The 14,469-nt window shown below is 38.9% G+C and overlaps 1 long non-coding RNA gene across 1 annotated transcript in view; it reads left to right on the top strand.

Moving 5' to 3' along the window:
• LOC144021029 (uncharacterized) overlaps nucleotides 1-14,469 on the top strand; it is a 130,397-nt gene that overhangs the window by 99,007 nt on the left and 16,921 nt on the right. The window contains exon 3 of the long non-coding RNA XR_013284031.1: nucleotides 8,149-8,306. This is a non-coding gene — a long non-coding RNA (uncharacterized LOC144021029). The remainder of the gene's footprint in view (nucleotides 1-8,148; nucleotides 8,307-14,469) is intronic.

Raw genomic sequence — 14,469 nt, 5'->3', positions numbered from 1 at the left:
CGACGACTCCACCGCCATTATAAATGTCACTCTGCTGTTTTTGTTTTTGATTGTAAGCAGATCATGTCTGTCAAAGAGAGTAGCTTGCTGCGTGAATAGACAATTTTTCATGTTAACCACTAGTCGGGCATTTTTCACAGCTATTTTCTAATTTTTTTTTAAATTTAAAAGCAGCCAAAACTAATGGGTCATATCTGACCGGAAAAACGTAGGCGAATGGGAGAGGGGAGGGTTGAAAAAAATAAAAATAAATCAACCAGCAGGCACATTTCTTGATCAAAGCACACCTCACAGTGAAACAGCACATTTACAACTACATAATGTACCAGCATTCACGGGGCTAATGAGTTGTGGAGAACACTTTTGGCATTGAGAGTGTTTTCAGTGAAAGCATCAGAGGACCCCACAAAGGCATGATTCGTTTTCCTTCACGTCCTCTGTGATACAGACCAATCGGAAGGTACTTCAATGGTAATGCACAGAGAGAGAGCACCAGGGACTTGGAGGCAGCAGGCATAGTTTTGTGTGAACACTTGAGCGTGGCACATCACATTAAATATGTTTTCTTTGTCTGACTATGAATGTTTAATTTGCAACTCAATAATTTGGCTGAATATTATATTCTTTAGGCATACTCTTTAGGCAAATAGGGTCAAATGGCCATTTATCGAGGTCGGTCACATTTGATGATGCTGTAATATTCGAAATAATGTGGTTTTCATTTGAAACAGCAAAAATCTGCACTAAATAAAACACTATTTAAATTTTTGTCCATGTAAATTAAAATATATTTAAAAAAAATTACACCTGTCATGAATCCAAGATAATCACCGTATCCACGTCACATGCACAACTCAGCATTCAATCTGATAATATGTAGTTTATAGGGTATCGGCGCAAAAGTTTAGCGTGTCTGTATTTATGTGTTCGTTCATACAACACGCCTTCCTGCTAGTTGGATCTGTGATTGTATATTGTGACTGATGTGTGTGTCTGGAAGTTAACGTTACGCTGATTGATGAAAGCTGCGATTGGCTGGCAACCAGTTCAGGGTGTACCCCGCCTACTGCCCAAAGCCAGCTGAGATAGGCTCCAGCACCTCCCGAAGACCCTTGTGAGGAATAAGCGGTCAAGAAAATGGATGGATGGATGATTGATGAAAGATCTTAAATAAATAACACACATCCTGTAGTTAGTTATTTGACATAAATAAAATGGGCTTTAGACTTTTAACAGTCAAATAAATAAATAAATAAATAAATAAATAAATAAATAAATACACAAATTATATTATTTCGTGATTGGATGGTCGAAGGCGTGAAGGCAGAGCTTCCGACTCCCAGTGTAAAGCCTTTCCGAATCCGCTCCCACCCCATGCAATGATGCTAAAAATAGATTAGCTCACTTATAAATAGCACAGAACAACTTCGGAGTGAACAAGGCAGTTTTTGCTGTAATGTACCATTTTGCGGATTTGACCAATGAAGTCATTGATCGGGCAAATTATGACTAGGGGTGCAGCAATTAACCGCTGTGACAATTAACCGTGATTTTTAAACATCAGGATTAAATAACCGTTCAACAACACTGGTTATTTCCTCTCACGTGCGGCGCAAAATGTACCATGCGGCATAGTTCATAGGTCTTCTGGCCGAGGAGAGCTACGTACCCGACGGCTATGGCCCGGGAATCGCCGGCACACCACTCGCCGTGCCGCCACCCCCGTCACCACGGCCACCTCCCCGACCCCGGGTCTCTGGGCTGCGGGCGGGCGGGGAGCTCCTGTGAGCCCCCCATCCACGGCTGTCCACTTGAGAGGCCATAGACCGAAACTTTTGAAGACGCAGGGCGTATCTCAGCATATATTTCACTGCAAAATGCCTACATGTGTAGCGGTAAACTGCACAAATCGCCAGTGTAAAGGCTGTGGACGAACATGTCATCTGTAAATATGGTTGAATTGGAAAGAAATTGAACGAAAAAAATTTAGATTTTTTTTTTTTAATTAAAGAAAAAGAGGGTACATATACCTTCCACTTATACATAGTGCCTAGGCCCTATTTTAAGAGTTTACTGTCTAATCTGCTGTAATTGTTTTAAAAGGTAGTGACTTGTTTTTATGTATTTTCAGTTATTTATTGTTGTTAAAAAGAAACATTGTCAAAGAATGCTGATGCAATTTTTTTATTTTTTTTTTATGTCTGCAACAATAACTGTAGAAACCGTAAAACTACGTTTTTTTTATCCCCCCTCAGACTATAATTGTACACCAAAATCTGAAACTGTTGCACCCCTAATTATAACATTACAGGTGATCACCGATCATGCAAAAAATGCCACTTATCGGCTCATAACAATAAAGCCGATCAGATCGGCGTAAGGTCTATCACACACACGAGTCAAATGCTTTAACACACACTAGTCAAACTGTCAACCAGTCCAGGGTGTCCCCCGCCTACTGCCCAGAGCCAGCTGAGATAGGCGCCAGCACCACCCGCGACCCTTGTGTGGAATAAGCGGTCAAGAAAATGGATGGATGGATGGTCAAACTGTGATGGCCCTGTGTATATGTCTAATACAGGAACTAATGACATGTTCTCTCTGAGGTGCTGGCATTGGCCAGGTAAACTCTCTGAGATGTGGAGCACATGACTATTCATTTATTTTATTTAGTTTTCTTTGTTAATGCAGCTTTCACCACCTAGCACCACCATCCTTGCCAAGTCTACCAATTCTGGTAGGAGACTCACAAATCAGTCATTTCTCTCACTCATCTCCCAATTTTACAGCAAAGTAAACAGTTTACATTTGTGGGGATTATTTGACACAGTATCTGGCAACCCTGGCCTGTTACGACAGCAGCCGGTTACAAAACTCCCACTGGAATCTGTGATAATCAAAAAGCTTTGATTCTACCCACTGGGAAAGCAGTTGGAGGCTGGAGGGGAGAGGACTCAAGGACTGCCTCACTCAGTGTTGCACCGGACGGATAGTGAATGAGACGACCAGACATCATCAGGAATTTCATGAGTTTCGTGAACGGCCGACTTTCAGACCGGTGGACGGTGACCCCTCCACCACCGTCGATAAATATTAATGGCCGCATGTCGTCGACTGGCGTGCACAGTTCCCACAGCGACAAACGAGAATAGCAATCATCACACTCTTGGGGGCATGCTGGCTACATATTGATCTCCCTATATACAGTTTGTAAAGAAAATCTTAAACATCAGATATTGGCATCTGTCTTAAAAACAACTTGTTTAAATCAAAAGACATTATAGACAATTGAAGTTCCTACATGTGTATTTCCCTGGTCTCCACCATCTACCCGAGCAGGAAGGAAGTGCTTGGCCATCCACTTGCTGAAATTGGTTGCCCATAACCCCCATTAATATCATGTAAATCACTCTAATAATGCATTCTGGTGCAAGAACTAATGACTATTGCAAACAAAGCACTCCCAGAATACATGTCATTGCTCAATTTGTCACACGAAATTTATATTCCAGTACACACAACCTCCCAAATTAATTGCATGCCCTGCTTCAGGCCGCCCCAAAGCCACTGCCCATGCACAAGCCACATTAATTGCTCCACTCGAATAAAACATGAACACAAAGTAATTAATACGTAAGGCAACTACATTATAGCGACGGACATATTTTCACTGACAATTAATGACTTTGGAACTGTTTCAAAATGCTGCTTGTATATTTTTGGCATGGAGACAAGTGGTGACCCAACCAAAGCATTTTCGGAAACATGGTAGCCAGTGAGTGACCGCGTGTGCGCAAGCCTCATGGGCATGAATATGAATTATTTAACACAGAATGTGATGTGGCCATACTTGGGGAATTTGGGGGCCCTAAGCAAAATAATGCCACGGGGCCCATATTTTTGGCGCACCATTTATACAAAGTGTACCGTGCAACCCATACATCCATATTTCATATATTGGTCAGAATTTGTTTCACTGCAGAAGGTAATTCAAACTTCTCATCCCAACTGTCAGTATTTATAGTATGTGGTGCCAAACCTCATTCAAAATATGAAAAGAAAGAAGTTGAGTTATACTTCTTTCTTTTTTTTTCTTCTTTTTTCAAGATTGTAATCAAGTATCAAAACTCGCAGAAAATATATTTTTTTAAGTCACGGAAGCTATAATGAACAGTTTTAAAATTAACTTTTTGATCGCCAACAAATGTGGCTGGTCAATCTCTAGTTACCAGCTAATCAAAATTTATATCTGCTATTTATTTATTCATTTATTTACTTACTTACTTTCGCTCTCTTGTTTGAATCTACTTCCCTTACATTCTTTCTCTTCGTTTTCTCACACCGGTTGCACTTTAGACTATAATATGAAATCTACTGAATTATCAATATTAACTTAATTTACTGTAAAGCTGTACTGTCCTACCTTGTTCAATATTGTTTTTTTTAACTAAGTTAATTAAAAAAAAAATCTGGCATTTTGCTGGTGTTTAAATGTTGGCAAATCAGCTTTTTTTTTTGACAACTCATACATTAGGAATGCGCCTGTGTATGTTCAACACAAACATTTACGAACAGAATTGATCCACTAGAGAGACAGAGATCACTTGGGGTCATTTCCTTTTACCAGAAGTCTTTGGGAAAGGTTGCAATGTCAAATAATAATACATTTAAGCGGGTCTCAGAGGAAGGAGCTTTTTGGGAAATCGCTTAATTTCAGAAGGTCAAACACTTTGGATGGGAATGACAGTGCAAGAGGTCAACAAATATGATACTCCTTGCTCAACAATCCTAATGTTTCACTTTCAATGACGCAAGAAGAAACATCAAGAAAGAAAACTTTACTTAAAGATGTTTATTTTTCTTGCCAATGGCTCTTTAACAAAAGAAATGATGGATTGAGAGATTTGCTTTTGATATTTTTTTTTCCTGCTCTCAATCATTGCCTGAAGCTCATCACATAAAGAGAAAATGATATTTCAATAAGCTTGCCGCAATTGACAAGACATGGAAAGAGAGCACACAAGCACTCAGAAAATCTAACCCGAGTCTATTTACTTTTAGATTTGTCTTCAACCGAAACAGCACTCGGGTTGATTTGGTTTTGGTTTAGCATGAATTACCACAGCTTAGATCCTGTTAGTGCTGATAAAGCTTGAAAATGTCCCAGTTGTATCCTTATCCTTCCTATGAATATTCAACATCTTGCTCTCTTCTCCCAATTGTTTTCTCAAACGCACTGCTATCTGACTGTGCCGCTGATAATATGATGGAGGAAGATGTGGCAAAGGGAACTGATATATGATCTGCTGTGGAGTTTGGTGAAATCCTTCAATGGACTCAAAGGAGCCTCATTTCCTAGCTTATCAGAACACGTTTGAAATTAATTTAAGACTTTCACTTATCTTGGAAAAGATTTTGTCAGTTTGTTTTTGCAATTAAAATCCAGCAGAACACGTATTTAAGTGCTACTTTTTATACAAGCCATTCAAGTTGGCAACTGCTCTAAATCAGCCATTTTGAACTGAAAAATATGTACATTTTTTTAAAGGCTGTGTTTGTAGTCATTAATCTTGTGAGGGATGTCGTTAGTCGAGTGAGCTGGTATTATGAGTGTGGTCACAGGCTTTGACTACAGCAACAGTTCTTAAGTGCATGCGTATGTGCGTGTGATCAGCGATGCAGTCGGTAGACAAATAACCATGTTAGTGTAAGGAAGCAGAAAGGCTACAGCTGTCACTTTGCATTTCTCACTCCTTTTTTGACAAGGCCCACAAGCTTGAAAACCCAGCAAGCTCTCCTTCTAGTCCAATATACAACACACTTGTATACACATAATCACATTGAGCAGGGTTCAGCCAGTGTTCAAGGATGCAACTGCAATTGTAGAAAGTGTGAATTTGTACATGTGAAAATAATATTAGGAGTAAATTATGAAAGGCAACTAAATAAATATTATTGTGCTACTCAATTTGCCATTCAGTATCAGTTTTTCTTGTGTTTTCTTTTTCTTTCAAATATTAAGTGCCATCGGAAACAAACAAAAACACTAATGTTACTCGATGTAGTTCATTATTCAGGGTTCAAGTCACATTGGAGGAAATGGGAGCCAAGCACCCTTAAAGTGCTCCTGAGTGTCCCTCTAGTAGTGGTGCAATGGATCATCTTTGACCCGTTAGCTGCTAGCAATGAGTGCCCAGCTGGCAATATGGTCTGACGGCTTTTATTATTTTTAAATGATGTGTACATAGGCTGGTTTATAATTCACTCTCAATTTTTAAAGTAAGAAGATGTGCCTTAAATTGCATTTTGAGGTCTTTTCATTCACCGGCCTATGTATAAATTAAGTAGGTATACTGCCTTATACTGTACTTAAAGCAACACTTGGGAACTTTTCAACCTTACTAAAATATTTTCAAAGCTCTTCTGATGAAACATCGACTTACGACTAGTTGAATGGTACCTGTATCGCTTTTACTCGCACTGTTTAGCACTTTGAGGAGGGTGGCAGGAATCCTGCCACACAAAAAAATACAAATGTGGACTGCTTTACGACATACTGTACATCACTTCCCCCTTTCCCCATTCATTACAAAGACTAAGTCGAAGTGAGTGTCTACGCACGATTTCTGCTGTCATAGCAGAAGCTGCAAAACAATCAGTCATGTCTGTATAGACAAAAAAAAAAGAAAAAGGGAGGATACAAGACAGTCAAGGAAGTCAGTTTTCACTAGCTGGCATGAGCTCAAAGATGACGTTATGCGCTGGTCCTCAAATGTGGTCTTCCTACAAGTAAAACATTACCGCTTTTGTCCATATGGTGCTGTTTTGAGTTGATTTTTTTTTTTTTTTTTTTTTTAATGAGCAAAAATGTTTTGTAGAGTGAATGAATAAAAATTTCTACTTTAATAGCCTATAGTTCAATTGTTTTTTTTTTCTTTTGTTTTTAATATAATTCACAAAACAATCCAATCTGTGACCCAATGCGAACCATGAGTATGTTTTGACCTCTTGTACCACTAGACAATAAGTCATGATTTCTTGATCTTTTCAAGATCAAGGTCAATATTGATTTTGTTAGAGACAAACACCAGTATTATTCATGTTAACTCATTCACTCCCAGGCGTTTTCACTGTTTTATTGTTTTTTTTGACTGATTTTGCAATGCCCACAGGATATTGTGTTCTATTGCTATAAAAACATGGAACCTACCAAAAGAAAGATTAGTCTCTTCTTTCATCAGGACAAAAAAGGTATATTTTTATCTGTTTCTATTTTGCAGCAATTAGCATTAGAATATAGCAAAGTTTCATCAATATTCACAAACCTGTTGAGAACACTAGGGAAAAGAGCTCGTTGCAACATGGCCCGTGCTGCTCTCTTATACTCTGTTGCCACCTGCTGGCCGTTTTTTTGCAATAACTACCATTGCTTTAATAGAACTTTTCAGGTCTGAAGCTGCATCAAAGCCTTCTTTATGCTCTAGCATAAAAAAAAAACAAAAAAAAACAAAAAAAAACGTATAAATACGTTTTTGGGAGTGAATGAGTTAATAAGATATATGATATAAGAAATAATGTAACGGCGGTGTACCGTCCAAGCCACGCCTACTTGGGCATCACATTAGAAGCCTGGGGTTCTTACTCAACAGCCAGTGTCTTCTTTTGAAGACTCACATGAGTGAGGTTTTAACATACATGTTGTGACAGTTTAGATTGCAACTCAATAATGTGTACTGAGTAGTTAACCTGTTCCAGGATGGCAAAACATGATTGGTGGTGAGATCTGAAGTAAAATGAAAGTATTGGCTTTTTAAATACTCCTGTAGGTTTTGCATGGTGTCTTATTTTTGTCTACCAAATCAGTTTGACCAGCAAAACAGAACTGGATTGTGGCCGAACCTTGAAGCAGAACTGCATTTTAATAGTCAGCTTGATTGGAGACATGTTAAACATTTATCCTCAACTCCAGTCCTTCAGTTTCATGTTCTCTGTAACTAGGCCTCCAGATTGATTGTGATCTCTCGAAGAAGTGCAGCACAGTCACTTTTCCCAACTGCTCCTGTGCTTTATCAGCCAAATGGAACAGCAGACTGATGATATTCCTTCATGTTTTCACAGTTCCTAACATATGCCTCTCCTCCAATGCAGGAGGAGTACACACAATGTGGCAACGTGGCTGCTGCTCTCAGGAAGAACACAGCTCTGATGGAGGAACCACTTGTCCCCTCAAGTCGCTTTTCCGAGTGGCAAATTACTCACATAAAGACGCAATGACATGCCGCAGAAATCTACAAGGAGAAACCGAGGTGGGTGTTGTCACACTCGGGAGAAGCAGAAAACATCTCGTAATACTTTAACTTGCCAATTAAATTGGAAACTGCCGAGTGTCAGTGAAAACACCATGACAATAATGATGATGATGAATATCACAGAGAAGAGGTTGAAACATTTTGTATGTGAAAAATCCGAGCAACATCCTGCATATGATTTGCCAACGAGTGAGAATGAGTACGGAACAAAAAGCAAGGTTGTCTTCAGAGCGACAGAGAAAGTAGAGCAAGACATATTTGATCTTTTTCAACCTGCATCCGACTCAACAGATTTTTTTTTCCCCTTTTAAGCGATTCCCACCTCTTAACCACTCCTGTCACTGGCAATAATGTTCAACTCCTTTTAACCAGGCACGATAAAAAGATTGAAGTTAGAGATCACTGTCACGGTGGGTTATTTTTCTTTCTCTTTATACTCCCACATGTATCTTACCTTAGTTTTTTACCTACCTACCTACCTACCTACCTACCCACCCACCCATCTATTGTCATTACAGAGTCACATAGCATCCACTAAACTGTTTTCTTTCAAATAAGAACATACAAAAAAAAAAGTATTGGTATGCATACAAGGTGGTAATTTTCATTTGTCACCTATAAATTGATGGGAAAATAGACTTGAAAGTGTAATTTCTGCTCTCATCTAGGTGCAGATACAGATTTGTTCAATTTGTAAATGGTCATCTAGGTGCAGATACAGATTTGTTCAATTTGTAAATGGTCTTCTTAAGACACTTTGACATGGTCACAACAAGGGCTAAGGATTGAACCCACAACCTCGCGGTTGGAAGACGACTGCTTTACCACTGAGCCATGCCTCTCACCCTTGAAAGACTGTTTTGAATGAATGTATCTTAAATGTGAAGCTAGGTTACTGATAAAAACTAAAAGTTTTTTTTTTTTTTTTTTTTTTTTTTTTTAACAACTCAAACATCATCTTACGTATGACCTTTGTTTTCTTTTTGTCAATGAATATCACATGAACTTTTGAGATTCATTTTAAATGACATTTCTGTATTGCTGTGAGGTGAATGTGCTAACCAGTCTTGCACCATGCTGACAAGTAGATTTGTTCCTTATATATTTGGGCAAGTCCCTTGAGTGAGACACCAAAACATGGGCTGCTTAAGTATCCCACTGCTCCAGTGTGTTTGCTGCGTTCATGACTGTTGTGGGTCAAATTCAGAAGGTCAAATTTGTGTATGTACAGCATGTGTACATGAAAAAAAAATCCTTAAGGATTCCTTAAATTCCTTAAATCTGATTTTCTTTATACAACCAATTAAACATGATTTATTTTGGTACTAGTTTGCAGCTCTATTGACTTCTGTTTATACAATTGAGAAGATGAATTTGAATGGTTGACAAATCAGAGCCCAGACAAAAAAAACAGGTTTTGTTATTTTTTTTCTGCATTTTCTTTGGCTTGTGTGTGTATAATTTTTCAATTCTATTGATGATTGTTTGAGCCAAAGTGGGGGAAAGAGTGGTTAAAATGAAAATATAATTGTGTGAAGGCTGGAGGCCAATTCCCGATTTCGTACCCGAATATTTCCCACATTCTATATTTCACATTTACTTCCACATTATTCATCCGATTGACTTCGTTCCAACTTCAATATATTCCAGCAATTCAAGCCATGAGCTCTTCCAGCTTTTCAGTTCCAAAATTTACGCCTTACCCACAATTCACGATTTCGTACCCGAATATTTCCCACATTCTACATTTTTCATTTACTTCCACATTATTCATCCGATTGACTTCGTTCCAACTTCAATATATTCCAGCAATTCAAGCCATGAGCTCTTCCAGCTTTTCAGTTCCAAAATTCACGCCTTACCCACAATTCCCGATTTCGTACCCGCACATTACCCACATTCTACAGTTTCCATTTACTTCCCCATTATTCATCCAATTGACGTCGTTCCAGCTTCAATATATTCCAGCATTTCAAGCCATTAGCTCTTCCAGCTTTTCAATTCCAAAATTCACGCCTTGCCCACAATTCCCGATTTCGTACCCGAATATTTCCCGCATTCTACATTTTCCATTTACTTACACATTATTCATCCGATTGACGTCGTTCCAGCTTCAATATATTCCAGCAATTCAAGCCATGAGCTCTTCCAGCTTTTCAGTTCCAAAATTCATGCCTTACCCACAATTCCCGATTTCGTACCCGAATATTTCCCACATTCTACATTTCACATTTACTTCGACATTTTTCATCTGATTGACGTCGTTTCAACTTCAATATATTCCACCAATTCAAGCCATGAGCTCTTCCAGCTTTTCAGTTCCAAAATTCACGCCTTACCCACAATTCCCAATTTCGTACCCAAATATTTCCCACATTCTACATTTTCCATTTACTTCCACATTATTTATCCGATTGACTTCGTTCCAACTTCAATATATTCCACCATTTCACGTCATGAGCTCTTCCATCTCTTACCACCTAACTTACCACGCATGGCGGCCATTTTCCAACTTACCATGCACGGCGGCCATTTTAGACAAATGATATGCCCAGGTTTCTCGCCAACCTGGCCTCCCAAGGCGGTGGCCATTTTGGCCAATTGATTAGGTATGCCTGTGATTCTTGCCAGGATATTCCCCGACCTGAACAGGAAGTGACCAATATCAACAGCAAGTGACCTCATATCAACAGGAAGTGACTTCATTTCAACAGGAAGTGACATAATTTCAACAGGAAGTGACCTAAAATCAACAGGAAGTGACCTGATTTTAACAGGAAGTGACCCGATTTCAACAGGAAGTGACCTGATTTTAACAGGAAGTTACCTGCTTTTAACAGGAAGTGACCTCATATCAACAGGAAGTGACCTAAAATCAACAGGAAGTGACCTGATTTCAACAGGAAGTGGCCTGAAATCAACAGGAAGTGAGCATGCTAGTGCTAAGTTAGCATGCTAATGCTAGCTAATGCTAACACTAGCTGAACATGCTAGTGCTATTGCTAGCTTAGCATGCTAATGCTAATGTTAGCTCAGCATGCTAATGCTAAGTTAGCATGCTAATGCTAATGTTAGCTTAGCATGTGGATGCTAATGTTAGCTTAGCATGCTAATGCTAATGTTAGCTTAGCACGCTAATGTTAGCTTAGTATACTAATGCAAATGTTACCTGATTTCAACAGAGTGACAATTACTCCATTGCTTAAGTTTGCCACTCCTTACACCATTGCGACTCGATTCTACCCTCCTTACTTCATTGCTTACTTAATTCTTCTCACTTTACTCCATTGCTTACCCGATTACTTGCTACTTCCTCCATTTCTTACTTGATTTCTTCCTTGTTTTCTTGTTTCTTGCTGATTTATTTTTACTTTTGTGCTATTTGTCTTCCTTCAACTGCTTCTAGATTTCTGGATAAAATTCAAAGCATTCCAACTTCAGCATGTTAAGCTCATTCCATGTCATTCAGTATCATTCAACATCATTCAACAATATTCAACACCATTCAATATCATTCAAAATCTTTCAATATCATTCATCATCATTCAACATTATTCCAAATCATTCCACAGGTATTCATTCAGCTCTCCAGCCTTCACACGCCATTTCCCCAGAAATGGCATTTCTAGTTTAAAGAAGGAATTAATCACAGAGCCCATTCTAATCAAATCCAAGAAGTGCACTACAGTCACTTTTCCCAAACACTCCAGTGCTTTATCAGCTAGATTAAACAGCTCATACTCATCAACTGTAAGGTCAGTGCTTGTATAGTACTATTTATATACACAGTATATTAGGGCTTTGATCAATGGCATTTCAAGAGCCGCAGCCCATTTCAGGCCTCGAACTAAATTTTCCAGGCATTTAAAAAATAACCCATGGGTCAAATTGCTCAAACAGGTTGAAATTGAGCAAAAATAGTTGCTGGATAGTAGCGATAAGTCTACTTGATGTGTTTGACAACATGTCAGCCGCAGGCACGGGGGTTGCTGTGCACACGACGTTCTCTCACAGTTAATTTGCGTTCATAGAGTTGTCCCGCTATCCCTCTGTTTCAAAATGTAAAATGCTGAATTGTGCTTTCAGCGGCGAAAGGGAAGCGCTGCTAGGCAGACAGGCGTGGGAGAGCGAGGGGAAGGAGAAGCCCAGCTCGAGTGCCTTATAATTGATCGAGGAAGATGATGCAGTGTGTTTCTTGTTATGGAGAGAGTCACATGATCAGTAAACATTGAACAAACATCAGCTAATAAGTTACAATAGCTTTTCCAATAGAAATAGCTAAGCTTCTTTTCATATACCTGTTATGAAACGTGTTAAATGTTAGAATCTTCTTACATCAGAAACAAATAAAGGCATGCGATGCCAATGTGTCAGAAGCTAATTTACCTTTACACCTTGAGAGACATGTTAAAAAAGGCTGGGACAAAGATGAGGTACTGCAACAACAGAAAAAGTGTTAATCCACAATGTTGTGCTGATACAAGCACTTGCCGAGTTGTCAACACAGTTCAAAAGTGACATCTCACTCCTTACATCACCAGCATCAGACCCCATCCCATCTTCACTGTCTCTGCTGACTTCACTCCCTCAAATGGCACTCAAGCGTGTGTACCGTTTGCATGAAGATCTGCAAATATAATACAAAGTGCTTTTAAGCATTTTTATTTGACAACCTGTGACACCTAAATCTGACCCATTCTTCCAGAACCGCATATGTGAGGTCACACACTGATGGACAAGAAGTCCAGCAGCCAGTTAGTTATAAAGAGTTATGGTGAAGCCCATGCATGGCTCCCAGGCTGTCTACCTGTCACAGTTGTTCAATTGTCAGTTATTTTAACCAATGGATAACCATTAACCTAAATTCTTAACCTGCCCTTAGCTAACCAACCATTGTTTAAAACATGGTTAGTCAATGGCACCATCAAAGTTAATGTCACTGGTTAGCACCAACATATCAATTCCTCAATTTGTTGACTTTAGATTTTGTGAAGAAAAAAAAATGGATCGCCAAAGCCAATGAATAGGTCAAGAGGCAGAAAAATAGAATTTGAGCCGAGATAAGTAAAATAGGTAAACATCAAGGCAGTGCCATCAAGAAGATTGGTGGAAATAGAGAAATGGACCAACATGAGTTTTGAAGCAGGCCACAACCTTGTAGTTGTTGTCATGGAGATTTCTGCCCCCACCACCTGGGCCTGGTTTGGATGAGGACCCATTTCGCTGACAGCGTCTTGCAGTGTTTCCACTTATTAAATGGACTCTTGCAATATTCTAGTTAACATTATTTAGCACCACATACTGTGTAAATTGTTTCCCGTGGTGTTCTTTTTATTTCTTTACTTTGTTTTTAAATGTCTTTAATCTTGTTATAAAGGCTTTTAAATGTTGTAGTCTTAATTATGTGAAGCATATGAAATGCACTACGGTATATAAAAAAAGTTGCCTTGTCTGTCCAGTAGGTAAATTGGAAAGGGTCCAGCGTGGGAGGAAGATAGGAGGTGATGTGCTCCCTCACGACCCTCTCAAAACACTTCATAGTGTGACTGGCTGGTAAATCATTTAGTGATGTTATTCTAGTTTTTTTTTTTTTTTTTTTTTTTGCACTGGGATGACGGTGTTACTCTTGAAACAGGATGACAGTATGTCTTGGTCTAGCAAGGTGTTAAAAATGTTGAAACACAACTCTGCACATTCCCTTGCCCACATTTCACTGTTGGTTTGTATATATATATATATATATATATTGGGGTTTTTTTTGATTGGCTGGCAACCAGTTCAGGGTGTTCCCTGCCTACTGCCCCCAGCCAGCTGGGATGCTCCAGCACCCCCGCGACCCTTGTGAGGAGCAAGTGGTTCAGAAAATGGATGGATGGATGGATGGATGGATGGATGGATAATTGCACAAAGTGATCATAGGAAAACAAATGTAAACAAATTCTTTACCATGTAAAGTTCAGAAACTAAAAAATACAAAAAATAAGAAATTCTGCCTTCATTGCACTTTTGTGGATTTTTTTTTTTTTCAAGTTACAAAAACAAGATGTTAAAGATTATCATGCAGTAAATATAAAACATAAAAAACAAACAAAACCAATTCATTTTCAAGGACAATGCTGCAAGTGTTCAGGTAATCTACTACAAAGATGAGATGCTAAGT

The sequence above is a fragment of the Festucalex cinctus genome, chromosome 6, assembly GCF_051991245.1.
Source record: "Festucalex cinctus isolate MCC-2025b chromosome 6, RoL_Fcin_1.0, whole genome shotgun sequence".
Classification (NCBI taxonomy): Eukaryota; Metazoa; Chordata; class Actinopteri; order Syngnathiformes; family Syngnathidae; genus Festucalex; species Festucalex cinctus.
The sequence above is the reverse complement of the archived record's forward strand: the minus strand, read 5'-3'. Positions and strand labels throughout refer to the sequence as shown.